The sequence below is a fragment of the Rhinolophus sinicus genome, chromosome X (assembly GCF_036562045.2).
Source record: "Rhinolophus sinicus isolate RSC01 chromosome X, ASM3656204v1, whole genome shotgun sequence".
NCBI classification, from domain to species: Eukaryota; Metazoa; Chordata; class Mammalia; order Chiroptera; family Rhinolophidae; genus Rhinolophus; species Rhinolophus sinicus.
The window spans coordinates 113,676,817-113,694,606 of record NC_133768.1 but is presented as its reverse complement, the minus strand read 5'-3'; the positions used below and the strand labels follow the sequence as shown (position 1 = coordinate 113,694,606).

Genomic DNA, 17,790 nt, shown 5'->3' with positions numbered 1-17,790 from the left:
CAAGAAATCTCTCTGCAAAGTGCTTCTTCTTAAGAAATCAGCTCCAAACCAAAAAGATCATAAGTTTTGGATAGTTTCCTGAAGAAGAGTAGTATCTTTCTGGAGTGAAAAGAATCAACAAAGAGAGCACCGCGGTTTTACAAACCCGAAGTCTCAGTCCTTCCCTCCATGATGGCTATTTAAAATCCTGGTTCCCCTTAGTGAGTTTGGTGTGGCTGCTCTGTAGAATGCTGGCTTGGGGCCTCTTGGATGATGGCTGGAACGGGTCAAGGGAGGCCAGAGGACAAAGCTCAGCTTGCTGTCAACTCATTGTCAGCCCACCACAAACACTACTGACCCTGGCAGCTTGGGCCTCAAGAGAAAACAAAGAAAAGGACCTTGGAAGCAATTTTGCAAGGTTCACGGGTTAGGCAGGCAGGAATGCCCAGGAGCTCAAAGCAGACTTATGAAAGGCAGGGAGACGGTTCTATTGGGGAAAACAAATAAAGTTTTATGGGCAATGAAATTAAAAAAATAAACATATATTTATAACTTGCAACATATAAATTCATCCCCATAATGCATGGGGATGTAAGGAGAACTGACTCTGGGTGGTGAACACACAGTGTGATATACAGATGATGTAATACAGAATTGCACACCTGAAATCTATATAACTTTACTAACAATTGTCATCCCAATAAACTTTAATAATAAAAAAAATTACCTGTCTTCCTCAATTTGCATACAGCAACTTACGAAACTACTCCATTACCAAATGCCGGACCAAAGTCATGTCTGCTGGATTAAAAACACTGGGCAATGAAACAAGGGCTTGCTCTGGAAGCAAGTATTGCCTTCTCCAGAAACACTAATCTACACAGGATCTTAGTAACCTTGCAACTGAGACTCAAATCTGAGCTGTGATGAGAAGCCACTCCTCGTGGCCTCCCTTGGCCACTTTCTGGCTACCGCTCACTTGCTCGGAGACAGTAATTATCTCTGTAAATGAAATGATATATCTGCCTGCCCTTACATCATGAAAAGCGGTCAGACATGCTGTGAATGAATTTGGTGGTTGTCTTTGCAAATACTCATTTGGCGGGAGGATAAAATTAACTTTGAGGAGCCCTGAGAGGGAGGTATTTCAAAAAGGTAATTACTCTGGTGTAACTGCAGATTGAGGGAGATAGATGTGCCTTATGTATCAATACGCTGTACACAGAAACCAGGTAAATCGTGGAGTAATTTGCAAGTAAAGCTGTTTTCCCTACAGGCAACTCTTTGCACTGGGTTCCAGTGTGGTCAGAAGCAAGTATTTATTTAACAATAGCCATGACTGTTCTGAATGATGGTAAGGAGATCTCCTAGAAACTGTTATTCATGTGCCACTGTGCAATTTATACGGTCTTTTCACAAGCATCAGTTCCTTTGGCCTTTTAAACCACTATATTATCTCCATTATTAGATGAGGAAACTGAGGCTTAGAGGTCAGATGACTTTCCTAAGGCCCGATCTACCATAGCTCTGAAGCTAATTGGAGGAAGACTTAGTTGTACATATTTTCATTCTCTGTACATATTCCCCAAGGTGAGTCAGCAATCTCTATAGTTCTATTTTCTAGAAGAGTGAGGGTCTCCTTGAGGTAATATACCAGTCACATTTTGCTCCAAAGAGGGGTCAGGTCACTCATTAGTGTTCCTAGAGACGTGGATGTCAAATGCTCACAGCACCATAAAAGGGCTTGCTATTAGAGAATGACCTTCCTCCTACTGAATATTTATGTAAATGTTTGGCATTTACCTAGGACCCTATAGTAGCACAGTGGATGGGTTAACAAACAAGAAAGAAGGGTTACCAAGGGAAGATTGGGCCAAGTTGACATGGCTAAAAGGGAGTCATCTTATGGGAAGACATCTAACGCCTAGAGAGAAAGCTCTTAATTGTTTTATCTGGGATTCCAAGAACTAGGATCCAGTTTTCTTTGTTTCTTTTTTTTTAAATTAAAGTTTATTGGGGTTACAATTGTTAGTAAAGTTACATAGATTTCAGGTGTACAATTCTGTATTACATTATCTATAAATCCTAGTGTGTGTTCACCACCCAGAGTCAGTTCTCCTTCCATCATCATATATTTGATCCCCCTTACCCTCATCTCCCACCCCCCACCCCCCGCCCCCCTTACCCTCTGGTAACCACTAAACTATTGTCTGTGTCTATGAGTTTCTGTTTCTCATTTGTTTGTCTTGTTCTTGTGTTGTTTTTGGTTTATATACCACATATCAGAGAAATCATATGGTTCTCTGCTTTTTCTGTCTGACTTATTTCGCTAAGCATTATAGTCTCAAGATCCATCATGTTGTCACAAATGGTCCTATTTTGTCTTTTCTTACCGCTGAATAGTATTCCATTGTGTATATATACCACAACTTCTTTATCCATTCATCTATTGAAGGACATTTTGGTTGTTTCCATATCTTGGCCACCGTAAACAAAGCTGCAATGAACATTGGAGCACACGTGTCTTTATGCATAAATGTTTTCAGATTTTTTGGGTAGATACCCAGGAGAGGGATTGCTGGGTCATATGGCAATTCTGTTCGTAATTTTTTGAGGAACGTCCACACTGCCTTCCATAACGGCTGCACCAGTCTGCATTCCCACCAACAGTGTATGAGGGTTCCTTTTTCTCCACAGCCTCTCCAACATTTGTTACTATTTGTCTTGTTGATGATCGCCATTCTGACTGGGGTGAGGTGATATCTCATTGTGGTTTTTATTTGCATTTCTCTGATGATTAGTGATGTTGAGCATTTTTTCATATGTCTATTTGCCATTTGTATGTCCTCTTTGGAGAAATGTCTTTTCAGGTCCTCTGCCCATTTTTCAATTGGGTTGTTTGTTTTTTTGTTGTTGAGTTGCATGAGTTCCTTGTATATTTTTTTTTTATATTTTGGATATTAGCCCCTTATCAGAGGCAAAGTTTGCAAAATCTTCTCCCATTCAGTTGGTTGCTTCTTTATTTTGTCGATGGTTTCTTTTGCTGTGCAGAAGCTTTTAAGTTTCATATAGTCCCATTCATTTCAGTTTTGTTTTCTATATTGCATTTCTGGTTTGTTTTCCCTCAGTATTTAGTAATGAATAAGAGCTCATTTCTATTGCATACTGGGAACCCAAGGTCTGTTATCTATAGTTATACTCAGGGTGAAGAGGGGAAGAACAGTGAATGGGTGGTAGCACTAGGAACCAAAGTAAGAGAAATTGAGTCCCGATGGGGACAAGAAACCCTGCAGGCCAGAACTGGGAAATGCTGACTTCTTACAGAGCCCCTCCCCCTCATCCTCAACCCTACACAGTTCTATGTTCTATTCGAACTGAAGAGGTCTATTTCCTTTTCCATAGAGAATTTACAGTTCTCCAGTAGATCTTGCAGTGTCCACCTAAACAAGAATACCTGAGTATCTGGAAGGCACCACCCCCAAACTATGTCAGTGAAGTCAACCAATAGGTAAATACAGCCACCTTCCTCCCTCTGGTTCCTCGAATGAGCCTGCCATTCTGAAAGATCTAACCATCAAACAGGGCAGTGGCAGCTGGCCTCTATGCCACAGCAGTAGTTGTAATCATGTGTGATGATGGGTGTGAAATTACTTGTATGTGCTAAGTCTGCCATGCTGCCCTGAGTCCTGCCCCTCATGGTTTTCTGATGTCCACAGAAACTGACTTGAACCTGGATGTCCCCTCAGGCCTTGACCCCTACAATTCTATCTAAAGCCAAGTATTGGTTGCCCAGAACTCATTCATCTCTCTGTAGTATAAAGTGATCTCACTGCTTCTGTTGTACCCATAAATCCAACACAATCCCAAGTCCTGTTAAGTAGGTGAAACTTGTTCATCTCTCTCCACAATTCTTCTTGTGCTTCCCTCTTCCCCTTCTGTTCTTTCCTCCTACCAAATGCCGAATGCCTTCACGTGACCCTTGATCCTCAGAGCTTGCCACTCTGATGCTCTAAGCCTTCCTATTCCAGACAAGTACCTTATGCTAAGAACCTGTCCTGAATCCTCTATCCATTTCAAAATTTATGAGACTGGTGTTCTATTCCTCCAGAGTCCTGCCAAGGGACATATTGACAACTGAATTTCCAGTCGTATTTCCTGATAATGGCTGAATATGTCCCAGGAAGAAAAGGTTTCCCAAACAGTTCTACACATGGTGGGAGTTTCAGACACTGTGACAGATCATGCATGGCAAGAGGCTTTCAGGCAGAAGGGCCTTTCACAAATTCTTAAGTCATCACACATGATTTGGGCTGTGTATATAACCACCTGCCTCCCTCCAATTCCTTGAATGCCCCAACCATACGGAAAGGTCTTCCCATCACATGCTCCCACCTCCGACCCCTGCTTTTGGCCTAGTATTTCCACTGGTGAAAGTGAGTCCGAAGGAAATTTTAAAAAGAAAAAAAAAGGAATGTATGTAAATGTAACTTAAGCACATATAAACAATCTAAATATCCAACAGTAGAGGTATGAGGAAAGAAAACACTACAACTCTTCAAATTATGCATGCATGAGGGCAAGACCTAAAAGAAATGACACAGTTTAGTCAGTGGTTGTGTTAAGCTGGTGGGCTTTTAAAAAAGCCATTAGTATAAAGTATAAGTCTCTGGATAGCAGATGTAATTTCACAGGTTTAAGATTAACAGGTGAAGCCCACCAGCACAATACAACCCAGAAGAGCTTTGCAACGCATTTAAAGTAAGATTATAGCTTTAGCAAAGTGAACTTTCTACCAAGGAGCTCTGTCTAGCAGAGGAAAAAAGATAGGTAAGGATGTTACTAAAAGATAAAGCAGGAAGTGGCCAGAACCACATGAGTGGCATCCCCAAAGTGCTGTTGCAGTACAGGAGAAGGTGGGGTGCCTTTCGATGGGGTGGAAGCTTCATGGAGGAGAAGGTATTTGAGCAAGGCCTTGAAGGAAGGTAGGACTTAAGGATATGGAGATGTGGAGAAAAAGTCCTTGAGGCCAAGGGAACAGCCTGAGTAAAGGTGAGAAGGTGAACAATGTGTGGGCATGTGATGGGATAATGAAAGAGTGCAACTATATTGCTGCGTGGCCTCCCGCAGCATTTTGTTACCCTTGAGTGGGAAAAAATCCTGATAATCCATTGTAGGGGTAGAATGATAAATGGATAAATGAACCAAGCTGGAATAAAATTAGGTAACAATTTGAGTGGGTGGGGCGGGGCTTTGATATTCTTTTTTATGTTTATATTGTTCTATTTTTTTTACAAAACTGAATATTTATTTTAAATTTTTTCAATTGAAGTTGACTTTCAATATTATTTTATACAGTTTCAGGTGTATAGCACAGTGGCTATGGGGATGTAAAGTGCATAGGGAACATAGTCAATGATATTCTCATGACTATGTATAGTGACAGGTTTGTACTAGACTAATCAGGGGGATCACTTTGTAAGTTACATAAATGTCTAACCACTGCGGGGGGCTTTGGTTTGAATCAATGTTTCTCCATAATTCTTAACAGAATTGTTTCTTTTGGGCTTTGATTTAAACGAATCAGTTGCTGCATAATCTCTGTCCCATTTTGCACTTATCTTTCTTATGACCCTTATCATAGCACTATTTAATCTTTATTTCCACATAGACATCCCCCTCTTGGCTTTGAGATCTTTGAGGGCAGGACTGTGTCTCATTCATCACTGAGTTTCCAGAATTGAGCAGAAGGCCAGGAATATACTTGCCTCACTATATGCTTATCTGGGGCTCCTGCTGCAGTGAGACTATGTTTTACTCATCTCTCTCTCCCTGGCACTTCAAAGCCTTTTCTTTTTTTTTTTAAAGATTTTATTGGGGAAGGGGAACAGGACTTCATTGGGGAACAGTGTGTACTTCCAGGCCTTTTTTTCCAAGTCAAGTTGTTGTCCTTTCAATCTTAGCTGTGGAGGGTGTTGTTCAGCTTCAAGTTGTTGTCTTTTCAGTCTTAGTCATGGAGGGTGCAGCTCAGCTCCAGGTCCAGTTGCCATTTTCTAGTTGCAGGGGGCACAGCCCACCATCCCTTGCGAGAGTCGAACTGGCAACCTTGTGGTTGAGAGGATGCGCTCCAACCAACTGAGCCATCCCAGAGCTCAGCGGCAGCTCAGCTCAAGGTGCCGTGTTCAATCTTAGTTGCAGGGGGCGCAGCCCACCATCCCTTGCGGGACTCGAGGAGTTGAACTGGCAACCTTGTGGTTGAGAGCCCACTGGCCCATGTGGGAATCGAACTGGCAGCCTTCGGAGTTAGGAGCATGGAGCTCCAACCGCCTGAGCCACTAAGCTGGCCCAGCACAAAGCCTTTTATATAACAGATGTTGACTGTTTGTTCAACTGAGATGAATTAGTTCCCTTCCTGTTCTCTTAGTCTTCGGTGCCTTAGTTTCATCATTTGTAAACTAAGGGTAGTAGGAATACCTATGTACTTCCTCCTAGAGTTGTTGTGACGATTAAGTAAGCATTTAGTGCCTAACATAGAAAATGTTCAGTAAATATTAGCTGCTATGATTACCATCATCAGTATTGTTTGTCATTGATGCTGTTACTAAGGCTTCCAGAGCCGCTGATGGTGACAAGCCCCTCAACCTGTGCTGGATTTGATCAGGGTTGCCCTTGGGCCATGGGGAAGAGGAGCTGTTCCTGTAGGTTTCTCTCTCCCCTGTCCCATCACACTGCCTCCACCACACTTAGATACTCAGTGCAGCTTTAAAGCTGCAGCTGAACTTCCAGTCTACCCACCAGACTGGAAGCCCTCTGAGGACAGGGTCAACTCACAGTCAACTCTGGGTCCACACAAGGCCTGACACAGTACATACTTGAAAAAAATGAATGGGTGAAAGCTACTTCCCTCCAGCCTTTCTTCCCTGTACTAGACTATGAGTATACAAACACTTATCATCCGGAGTTCCCTCTAACTAGGAGATGGGGCCTAGGGAGCTCCATGTTGCTCATCGTCCCTCTGGACAACTCCTTTTAGACAATTACTATAGACAACTCTTTGTAGCTGGGAATGAGCACATCTGCATAGCTGGAAAACTGGTATATTCTGAATTATGTCCGAAATACGCCACCTGTCTGTAAAGAATTACTATCAAATTATCCATGTAAACAGCAACAGGTAGATTATTTAATTTACAGTAGTGTTTCTTCTACAGTGAAATCATGGGACCCCTGGGAACATGGTGTAATTTGAAGTGGGGCTGATTTTTCATTCATGCACTAGGAGGTACTGCAAACAGTGTTTGCTTCACTTTATTTTATTTTATTTTTTTTAATTAAATTTATTGGGGTGACAATTGTTAGTAAAAGTTGGACACTATGCAAGGAAACTTCTAGTTGCCTTATCTCATGTAATCCTTGCAACTTTTCTGGGTTGTGGTTAGCATTATCCCTACTTTATAGGTGAGAAAACTAAGGCTCAGGAAGGAGATGTCATTTTCCCGAGGTCACCCAGTTAACAAACGTTGGACTCAAACCAAGTCTTTTACCACTATCAATAGGGCTCCTGGGTGGAGAGCACTTTATAATCTTCGCAGGGCTCAGCAGATTGGTGAAAAATCATTCCACGTTTCCACACTCCTTTCTTTGGTTTCTTACATCTATCTCTGCTTCCATGGGACCTAAACTTGCTGGCTAGTCCTCATCAAGTTGCAAAAGAGACAAAGAAAATACTTTCGAAGTGACATGGGTGACAGAGGAATCTTTGGGGAGTCATGGAGGCTATCCAGTTCAGGAGTCAGAAGAGGCCTTGCAGGAGAGTGGGAAGTTGGAGGCCTTTAGTCATAAGCAACACAAATGAAGGACCAACACTGTCTGTATTCTGAAGCTGAGAAGAGCTAAAGCATAGCTACGTACTGAGGGACCCTGCGGAACCTTGGCAGGGTGCAGACACCCCTCCCCTCACAGAGTTTTGGATAAGATCTGAAGGTGATTCAGGTAGCCTTAGAGATAAGCAGTATGTTACATGCTGGTTTGGCTTGGCTGGCTGGTTTTAAAAGGTTCAAATTTGAAGGGAGGGTGGGGGTGGAGGGATGTAAAGCCAATCTATGGGAAGCAGAATGAATTTTGGTGTATCGCCAGAGTTTCGTTTTAAATACAGTAGAGTCATAGGCCATACCAAGACATGTTTTTGAAAGAAATGTCTGTCCCCACCACACACACGTGCACACGTGCACACGTGCACACGTGCACACACACACACACACACACACACACACACACACACAAAGCAAAACAATAACACTACAACCAAACCACATTCCTCCAAAGGGTCCACTAAAAATGTGGGAGACAGCACTCTAGATAAAAGATAATCTGGCTTGGTTTTTAAAAATAACCATCTGGCTTCAGGAAAAGAAGCACAAAAATTTATTTACACAGGTGCTAGCTCAGGTTTCTATTGAATCTGGCCTCAACATACTTTAAGACACGCCTCTGGACGGACAAGGGAAACCAATGGCTGAAGAATGTGGAGGATAATTTATGAACTTTGTTAGCTTTTCTCCTCACCTGTGGCTGTAGACCTGAATTTACCAGGGAGCTCAGAAAAATCTTGATGGGGATGAATATACACAGAGAACTCTGACACCTTACATTCAAACGCTTAGAATTCAGGAGAGGCAATGAAGCCGTGCTTGCTGGGCTGTCTGGACTGTTGCAGCGCCCTTGGATGCAAAGAGGAGGAAGAGACCGGCCTTCCCTATATTCTTATGCAAATGATACTGGCACTCTGATCACTAATTAAGTAACATTGAAGAGAAATGGTTGTCTGGGAACATTACACCAAACCAAGGCCTTCTTTAACCAGGGGACTACCACAATATCGTCTCTCATCTTTCCTTTCTTTAAAACCCAGGATACCACAATTGTGTGTGTGCCAATGACTAAGGCTTCACTCCGGGAGAAAGAATCAAATGTTACTGGGCACCAGGAGCTGCGTTACACATCATTTAGTTCTTACAACAGCCATGTGAGCTATTATATCCTCACAGAGGCACAGAAAAGTTAAGTGACTTGCTCAAGGTCACATGTCTATTAGGCCTTGGCGCTAAGGATTGAAGTCAGGTGTGCCTGTTTCCCAAGGCTGATGCACATAAAATGAACCACTGGACAATGGGCACATCTGGAGATCTATAAAATTTTAGAGATTTATTGTTAAGGATTTAGATAGCTACTGACTTATTCCTAAAACATTCAAGATCATTTAGTCCAACCACTTTATTATTCAGATGGCCTCTCTGAGGTGCAAAGAAGGAACAAGACATGCCTAAGGCACATGGTAGGTAAATCAACAGTAGAACCGGAGTCCCAGCTGGTGCTCTTGCAAAGCCTCTTGTTCTACTACCTAGACACCAGCCTGCTTCCAGAAAGCATGGGGGAGGGGCGCAGGCACAAAAGGCTGATTGAGAGTGGTCAGTCACCTCTGGACTCCACAGTGCTTTCACAGTCTTGTTTTCAGTCAGTTATGTCCCCTTTCTGCAGTTCCCTTCCTACACTTTTGTATCGGCTAAACTATTATCTCTCAAGGCCTAGGTCAAGCCTTAACTCCTCTGTGAAGCCCTATCAAACTTTCTAGGTAAAACAACTTATTTTCTTAGTTTGTCTGCTCAACGGATTACAGACTTACTTCCAGCACAGTACTTATCTCACTGTTATGTTGGGGACATTGTGTCATACTCACTTCACCAACTAGTTGTATGACTTTGGGAAAGTCACTTTAACGCTTCTGTGCCTCAGTTCCCTCATTTGCAAATTGGGGGGTAATAATACTTACATCATAGTGGTGATGTGAGGACTGAATGAGAAAACATCTATAAAGCAATTAATACATGTTGAGTTCCCAAGAAATAGTTTTTGTTCATCTCTTATCCTAGTGCCTGGTGTAGGTCTGATGTACACAGTAAGTAAGCACTGACTCTTAGTTATGGCGGGGGGAGTGCCAGTCGTCAAATAGCCATTTTGGATATCCCTGTAGTCAGTATACTCCCTTATGAGTCTATAAATTCCTTATCAAAGATTAGACTGGTGGTCTGCAATCTTTTGTGGGTTACAGAACCTATGAGAATCACATGGAAGCTATGAAAACTCTTCCTAAAAAAAAAAATCCATATACATACATACAAACAAAACCTTGCAAGAATTTTCACATCAAAAAAGTACCCCACAGAGCCCTTGCATCCCAGATAACCATTATTACTCCTCCCCCTACTGGGGAAGACACACAGATCCAAAAGATGCTCTCACACAGTGGTAGAGGCAGAGGGGGTAACAGGGACTGAGCACCACCTGGGAGCCAAGGACTGTGCTAAATGTCCATTTTCCTGGTTCACATCCTCCTTGGGGGTTCCAAGGTAACAATCTCTGTGGCTCTGCTGATTGGCTGTAAGGCAGTAGAACCTATCAGACAAGAAACAAGAAATGGTTGGAAGGCCCTCATTTCTGCCATTTACTTTCCATGAACCCGAGAAAGCCACTATCTCTCTCTGGGCCTCAGTTTCCTCATCCACAAAACGGCTTTGGACAGATTTTTAGATTTCTAAGTTCCCTTCCTTCATGTTTCAACAGGTTAGCAATGAAAGGTCCTATGATTCCCAGTACTGCCAATCTTTTATGTATTATCACTAAACAAATGACTGAATCAACTCTCCAGAAAGTGGAAGAACTTATGACCATGTGGCTGTAGAAATGTGCTTATCTAACTTACGGAATTGTGAGCAGCCCACAGTCTCCAGAGCCCACATCCAAATACCACAACGAAATCAAGATCTCTCTATACTATGAAAAACAGGAAGATCAAAATGTTAAAACACTGATAGAGGAGAATGAGACTTTGCCTTTGTGACTCTTTAGATCTGTCCTGGAAGAAAATATTTTCTGGTTTCTGACATTGAAGAGGAGGGAAATGGATTTCTTTCTTCTGGTCCCATGGAAAACATTGGATCTATCATTTGTATTCTTTTTTTTTTTTTTCATGTTCTCCAAACACATTTTTTTTTAAATTTATTGGAGTGACAATTGTTAGTGAAATTACACAGATTTCAGTTGTACAATTCTGTATTACATCATCTATAAATCCCATTGTGTGTTCACTATCATTTGTATTCTTACACTCTGTCTCTGAGCTCATCCCTTATGAGGAACAAATTTCTCATGAGCACATATGTTGAACAATGCTTTCTCTTTAGTGATTGTGTGATGAGAGTGAATTTAAGAGCCACCAAGCCTGGTTTCATCGGAGTCAGAACTTTCTCTCTGAAGATTAGAGATTGGTTTAAGGACTATGGCTCACCTGTCCATGATTCTACTTTGAGAAGAAGAGCTGCCGGCGAACGAGCAGCATTTGGGGCTTTCTCAGGAAGACAAGCCCCCTGTGACGTTACTTCTATTCAGTGGCTCCTTGGTTTCTCCCCACATCACTTATGTCTTTCTTAAGTTCCTCTCTAATTTCTGATTCTGTTGTTACTCTTCACTGTCGTCTTTGTTTGCCTAGGCATAGAACTTTCTTTCGACTTTGAATTAGTATGTTTATTGATTTGAGGGGCAACTGTGTTGTAACAGAGTGACTGCTACATTTGGACACAGAAGACCTGGGTTCAAATTCCAACTGTTCCAGTTACTACCAGTTGATTAACTGGCAAAGCCTCCGTTTGCTTACATGGTAAACGACCAGGATGGCCTCACTTTCTGTCTCAGGTGGTTGGGAAGTTCAAATGGAGAGTAGATATGGTGGTCCTTCACGCACTGAAGAGATTTCAAGACATCCAGGGTCATGATCATAAGCTCCTTGAGGCAGGCTGTGCATCTCGCGTATGTGAGCCTAACACCCCATGTGGACTAAGCACCCAGTAAGTGTCCACTGCCTGAACACTTACTAGCAGGCCTGTTCCTACGAGGTCCACAGTGGAGTACAGGCACTGGTTTAGCCAGGGGCTGACATGATTCCACTGGGGCACCTCAGGGGTCACAGCCGAGACGGGAAGCATAAGGACTGAGAAGTCTAAGCCTTGTTTCCTCTCTAAAGAGTCGTTCACTTCCAAATCTGTTTCTTCTTCTGCATAGAGGAAGTTTCTCTTCTGTGTGGGTACAAAGCTCACCTGCCTTCCTTGCAATGCTGAGAGCAGTTGCCCAGCTGTGAAGAGGAGTGTGAACACCTGACTAATAGGTTCCAGGGCACGCACACACGGCTATTATAACTGAAATTAGTACTTTTTGAAATGATGGTATCTCACAGAGTTCAGTTGTTTTGAGGGACAGGGTGTTTCTTGCCAAGGGACTAGAGCCCAGAGAAGTTAGAAATAACTCCTAGTTCTGAAGAAAAACTGGGTTTAACGGTTACCCTTGTAATAGCAGCCAACTGCAAACATCTACCCCCCAGAGTTTCACAATTACCAAGAGATCGTGTGAGGGATTGAAAAAGCTTCTGGATGTCGTATATGGACGGGCTTTAAAAAATAGAACAGACTGGGGAACAGGAAATCCAGGCAAAAGGAGGCAATGGACTCAGATCTTGCAGGTGACATAGCAACTTCTCGTTAGTCATTGCTTCATAAAATGCTCATGCTATAAATAAGCAGGCAGCACTATAGAGCAGCAATGGCAAATTCTTGGCATGGTTCCCTTATTGGGCACTAACAAGAGACTTGGGTGGGCATCAACTGCCATGAGTTACAGAGCTGAATGCATGACTCTGCAGGTCTGTGGCCTGGTCTCGTCATGGGGAGGATCCGAATTAAGCCAGCAAATGTGTAGAGACAAGGAATCATGGGGAAATACATGGCAGATCCATAACTCAGCTTGCCACCTGGGCCCTATTTCTACGAGACAGAGTTTTTCTATCATGCTTAGTATCAGAGTTTCCAAAGCCCTTCCTCTTTAACATCTGGAGTATATGTAGCTTCCAGCAAAACTCATTTGTATATATTTCATAATTATCCACACACTTACAGTACAAAAGCTTAGAAAATGTGTGCAATATTTCCAACTTCTCCTCTGGGTATTGCAAGGGGAAGCGTTCTACTAGATCATCAGAAAAAAGGTATCCTCTTCTAGTATTAATAGGTGTTTCTTTTTCTCCTGTGTAGTAGAAAAATAGCATAGGACATAGAGACCACCAGGCCCGGCATTCTGGGAAAGCAAGACACAAATTTTGACTGGTCAACTCAGACGCATGTTTCAAATGAGATAATTTAGGAAGTTACTAAATACCAGGAGAGGAGAAGGAGTGAAATTTACTCTACAGATTTGCAAGCACAGGAGCAACCATCTAAAGCAGGAGTCAACAAGCTACAGTCCACAAAGCCAAATCCAGTGTGACACTTGTTTTTGTCTGGCTCAAGAGCTGAGCGTGATTTTTAGATCTCAAATGGTTGAAAACAAATCTAGAGAAAAACAGTATTTAATGGCATGTGAAAATTAAATGAAATTCAAATTTCAGTACCCGTAAAGTTTTATTGTAATATGGCTACTCCTATTAGTTTACATATTGTGTAGGGCTGCTTTTGTGCCAAAAAGGCAGTTGAGTAGTGGAGTCAGAGACCACATGGCCTAAAGTATTTACTACCTGGCCCTTTCCAGAAAAAGTCTGCCAACCCCTGATCTAAAGTATGGCTATGTATGATATTTAATCAAATCAGAGACAGAGAAAAGATAAGAGGAGCTTTGGGAAAAGATCTCTTGGACTCGTGCAATCAAGATCAGTCAACTCCTTGGCCAAAGATACCTGATCAAGGCTCCGTTGAAGCTGCATGTAGACCCTCCCAGAAGAGTTAAATGGCCTCTGAGAAATGTTACCCCAAAAGTCATGGAGTGAAGAGGACACTGATATGTACCAAAACTTCTCTGCAAGACTCCAAACAAGAAGTAACATTCAATTCCACATGAGTTGAGGTGGGAAAGAGTGGATTTAAAGGACAGAAAGAGTTCAATGAGGGTTCACTTACATTTCTTCCCTCACAAAAACCTGGGGCAAGAGAGAGAATCAAAGCCATACTTATATAAAATTTGCCAAGGATACTAAATTAGGACATATTGTAAACATCAGTGAGGATGGTGTAATTCTTTGAGTTCAGAATGTAAACTACAGTTTCAATTTTATGATGTGTACCAAACAGTGCGCCATGTGTACAAAACAAATGGATGTACAATCTCCAATGTTTTACTAGAAAATGTCTGAAAAATAGTAAATTCTTACGCACATAATGCACATGATGAATTAATTAACTCTCTTTGAAACATGATGAGGTAGAGATGGGGATTCACATCCTCATTTTTCCAGATGAGAAAATGGAAAAGAAAGGAAGTTATCCAGCCATGGTCACAATGCTGGGGGGAAAGGGACTCGCAGAGTGCGGGGTTTTCACCCAGTCCATCCACAGCGCTCTCTCTCAGCTGACTATCCCCATCTGGAGATTGATATTTAAGGGAATGGGAGCTAGGATTTGCCATCTCCTAGGAAGGCAAAACCCAAAGTACATGCAGGCATAAATGCACATGTGTTTGCTGAAATAATAGTGATGATGTTTATGATTTGTAGAATTATCACAAAAAGTTTCAGCTTTTAGAACATTTTAAAAATATCTAGTTTAACTCCTTTACAGACAAGGAAAACAGCGGTCCAAAGGGGGGAATTTCATATCCAAGGTCACAAAACCAAAACCCCTCTGAGCATATTCATATCTCTGCATATGGGCATAAATTTCCCTGAGCTTCCTGGCCTTTTAGATAGCATCCAATATACCTTACCATCTCATCTCTGTGTTCATCTTACCCACCCCACCAGCTAGCTGAGTCATGCCTGTTTCTAACCCACAAACCATCCCCTAAACAGCGTGCGTGTGAATGCATGCATACACACAAACACAGACACACACACACACACACACACACACACACACACACACACACACACACTTTCACTCCTTCACTAAGTTTCCATCAACCACATTTTAGTAGTTTGACCCCCATGGCATAATACCATTATTTTTTTATCTCAAAATATTCAGATCCTTCCCTGACTGGCCTCACCCTCACCCCAAACTCCCAACATTACTGACAATGAAAAAATGTGGTGTTCTCTCCTCTTCTTTCTCTTCAACAGGAAAACCTGGCTATAATACAATTGACTCTGTGCTGAGCCTTCTACCAATGACAGCATTAAAGCCTTATGCTTTATGAACTACCAAAGCTAGAAATGGATTTCTGGCTGACGTGCCAGGCTTTTAAGTTTTGTACCTGTGCCCAGTCCAGAGATTTTTGAAACCATGAATAAAGTGGTAATTAACACTCTGAATACTCAGTCTGAGTTAACTGACAATGACAAACAAATGAGAAAGATTTGTGTTCCTACTCTCTCCAAGACAGGTGGAATTCTAAGTTTCAACAAGGCAGATTCAGAATCACCTTCACAAAGGCCATTGGGGTGATAAAGACACATTGTAAAAATGGAGAAAAAAACAAATCAATAAATGTTCTGTGAGGGTAATAAGACAGCCCCCTGCTTTCATATAGAGATAATGATGGCAGTACACTCCAGCCACCAAGCTTTACACGTGGGAAGAGAATGAAAACACCAATAATTTTTTTCTTTGTTTTGTGTGGGCTTTTTTTTTTAACCATCTTATCCTGTCCCTGGGAGGGCTCAGAACTGGAATCCAGTGTACATATTCCAAAGGAACCAAGGGGCTTCATAGCTTTGCGAGGAATCCATTGGTGATTTTTCATATTTCAAGCATTCAAGAGCATTTGGTCCCATGAGCTCACAGAGGCTCATTTTCTCAAAGAAAATACAACCAAGCTTCCCTAACTTAAGGGATTCTAGGGTCAGGAGCATTTTGAGACCTGCTGGATTTCCAAGTGCTCTGTAAGTTGAGTGATTACCCTTCCCTCCCTCCTCTCTTCCCTGTTCTCAAATAGCCCAAGATCCACGTCATAGCAGAGTTCCTCCCAGGCAGCCCTGCCAGCTGCACTTCTGCCTGTCTCCCTCCTTCAGCCCTAACTTCTGCAGAAAGATCCCATGTGGAATATGTTACGATAGCAAAATCTTCCCTTTCACAATATGGTTGATTATGCCCCAGGTTTTCCAGAAACAACAATATCGTGACCCAGATTTGTAAAACCCAGAAGCAGTATCACATGCAATCTAATCTGTGTATTGAATTTGCTTGTTCGCTTGCTTATTTGGACTCTTTTGCCATCTGATATGACTGCTATTACTGTGGTGCCTGGCTTACTGACACACTAGCTGTAGGTAGGTGCCTGTTTCATTCTTTGCTCTACAGACAGGGCCTACTGGATGTCGGGGTGTGGGGCAGAAGCAGGTTCGCCCTGGGAAAGCAGGGTGATCTGAAGTCTTTGGAGCTGGTCCTCACTTCCTTTTCTGACAGCCATCCTTCTGTAAAGTGCCCTTAAGAAAGGAAGGCACTGCTCTCTGTGTCTCTTCCCAAACTGCCTGGGCCTAAGCACTGGGGCCCTAGACCTCATACCAGCCCAACCTAAGCAGTAGCAGTGCGCCACTTAGGGCTAAGGGTCAACCATGCAACATGTTCTCAGTAATACTAAATGCCACCTGTCTCTTTGTTGCTTTGGGGACTGGAAAGAAACAAAATCACAGCTTTCCATTTTACAGGTATTCCGGCAACCGGGCCAAAATGATGAAAAGACAAGCATCATTCCAATTGGTTAGCAGTGGGGATACCAGTCACAGGACACCCACTTTCTGCCTTTTCTCTAGATGCCAAGAACTCTCTGGTGCTTCTGCTGTCCTCTAGTGGGTGTCAACAGTTTCCTGGTGAACGGTGTGGCTTTACGTACCTGCCACTTTCAAGACTTTCCTCAGGGTTTGTAGCCCTTCCGTAAGGAAAGACTGTCTATTTCGGTTCTGACTGGGAACTCAACAGTTTTAGGCCAGTGAGAGGGAAGACAAAGGTCTTAGAAGGAAGTGCGTCTTTTGTGGAAAGTGGGGGAAGGAGTTGATACTGTGTTTAGCAACTGGGTCTGCTCCTACTGCACAGCATCTCTGTCTATCGGCGGTTCATCAATGTTTCTTCGGGAAGGAAGCCATTACTACAGGGTGGGGAGTGAAGGGGACGAATGGCTTAGGCCCAAAGGGACCGGGAAGGAAGGAGGCACTAGGATGTATAGGAGTCCTGGACATGGGAGCTCCTCCTCAAGGATGTAGACTGAGCACCTCTGGGGCTGAGCTGCCATGAACTGTGCTAAGCAAAATAAGACTAAGGAGCCAGGGCTTGAGGCCAAATAGCCCAATATTACAGGCAGTTCAGCTTGGGGCTCTGTACCAATGGGCAGGCCCCGAGGGCAGGTCTCTGGAGAGGAGAATAAAATTGTTTCATCACACTGGGTTCTTATCTACCTGGGAGTTATTAATGCAAAGAGGCCTCAAGGAGGCAGCAGCAGGAGGAAGCAGGTGCAGAGACTGATGGTCTGCTGAACGGCCAGAACCCTTCCTTTCTGGGGCCAAAGCCAGGAAGCCTTCGCTAAGGAACAGTCTCCTATTCACTAAAGAACAGGCTGGAGACTCAGTTGGGGTTTCTCCACTTCTAACCTCTCTAATAAGAACAAATTTTTCTCTCACTAGGCAGCAGAGTGGAGGGAGGAAATTAAACAAGCAGGGAAGAAATTAAATCTTTTCAAATAATTAATTTTCCTTTCGTTCCTAGGACCCACCAAGCTCCAAGCACCAGCTGGGACCACCTTCACTACCTATATTGCCTATATTACCAAGACTGCTGAAGCCAGGGGACC

The 17,790-nt window shown here is 42.8% G+C and overlaps 1 protein-coding gene across 5 annotated transcripts in view; it reads right to left on the bottom strand.

Moving 5' to 3' along the window:
• The window catches only part of AR (androgen receptor), a 196,219-nt gene that overhangs the window by 69,080 nt on the left and 109,349 nt on the right, over positions 1-17,790 (bottom strand). The gene's annotated exons all lie outside the window — the stretch shown is intronic.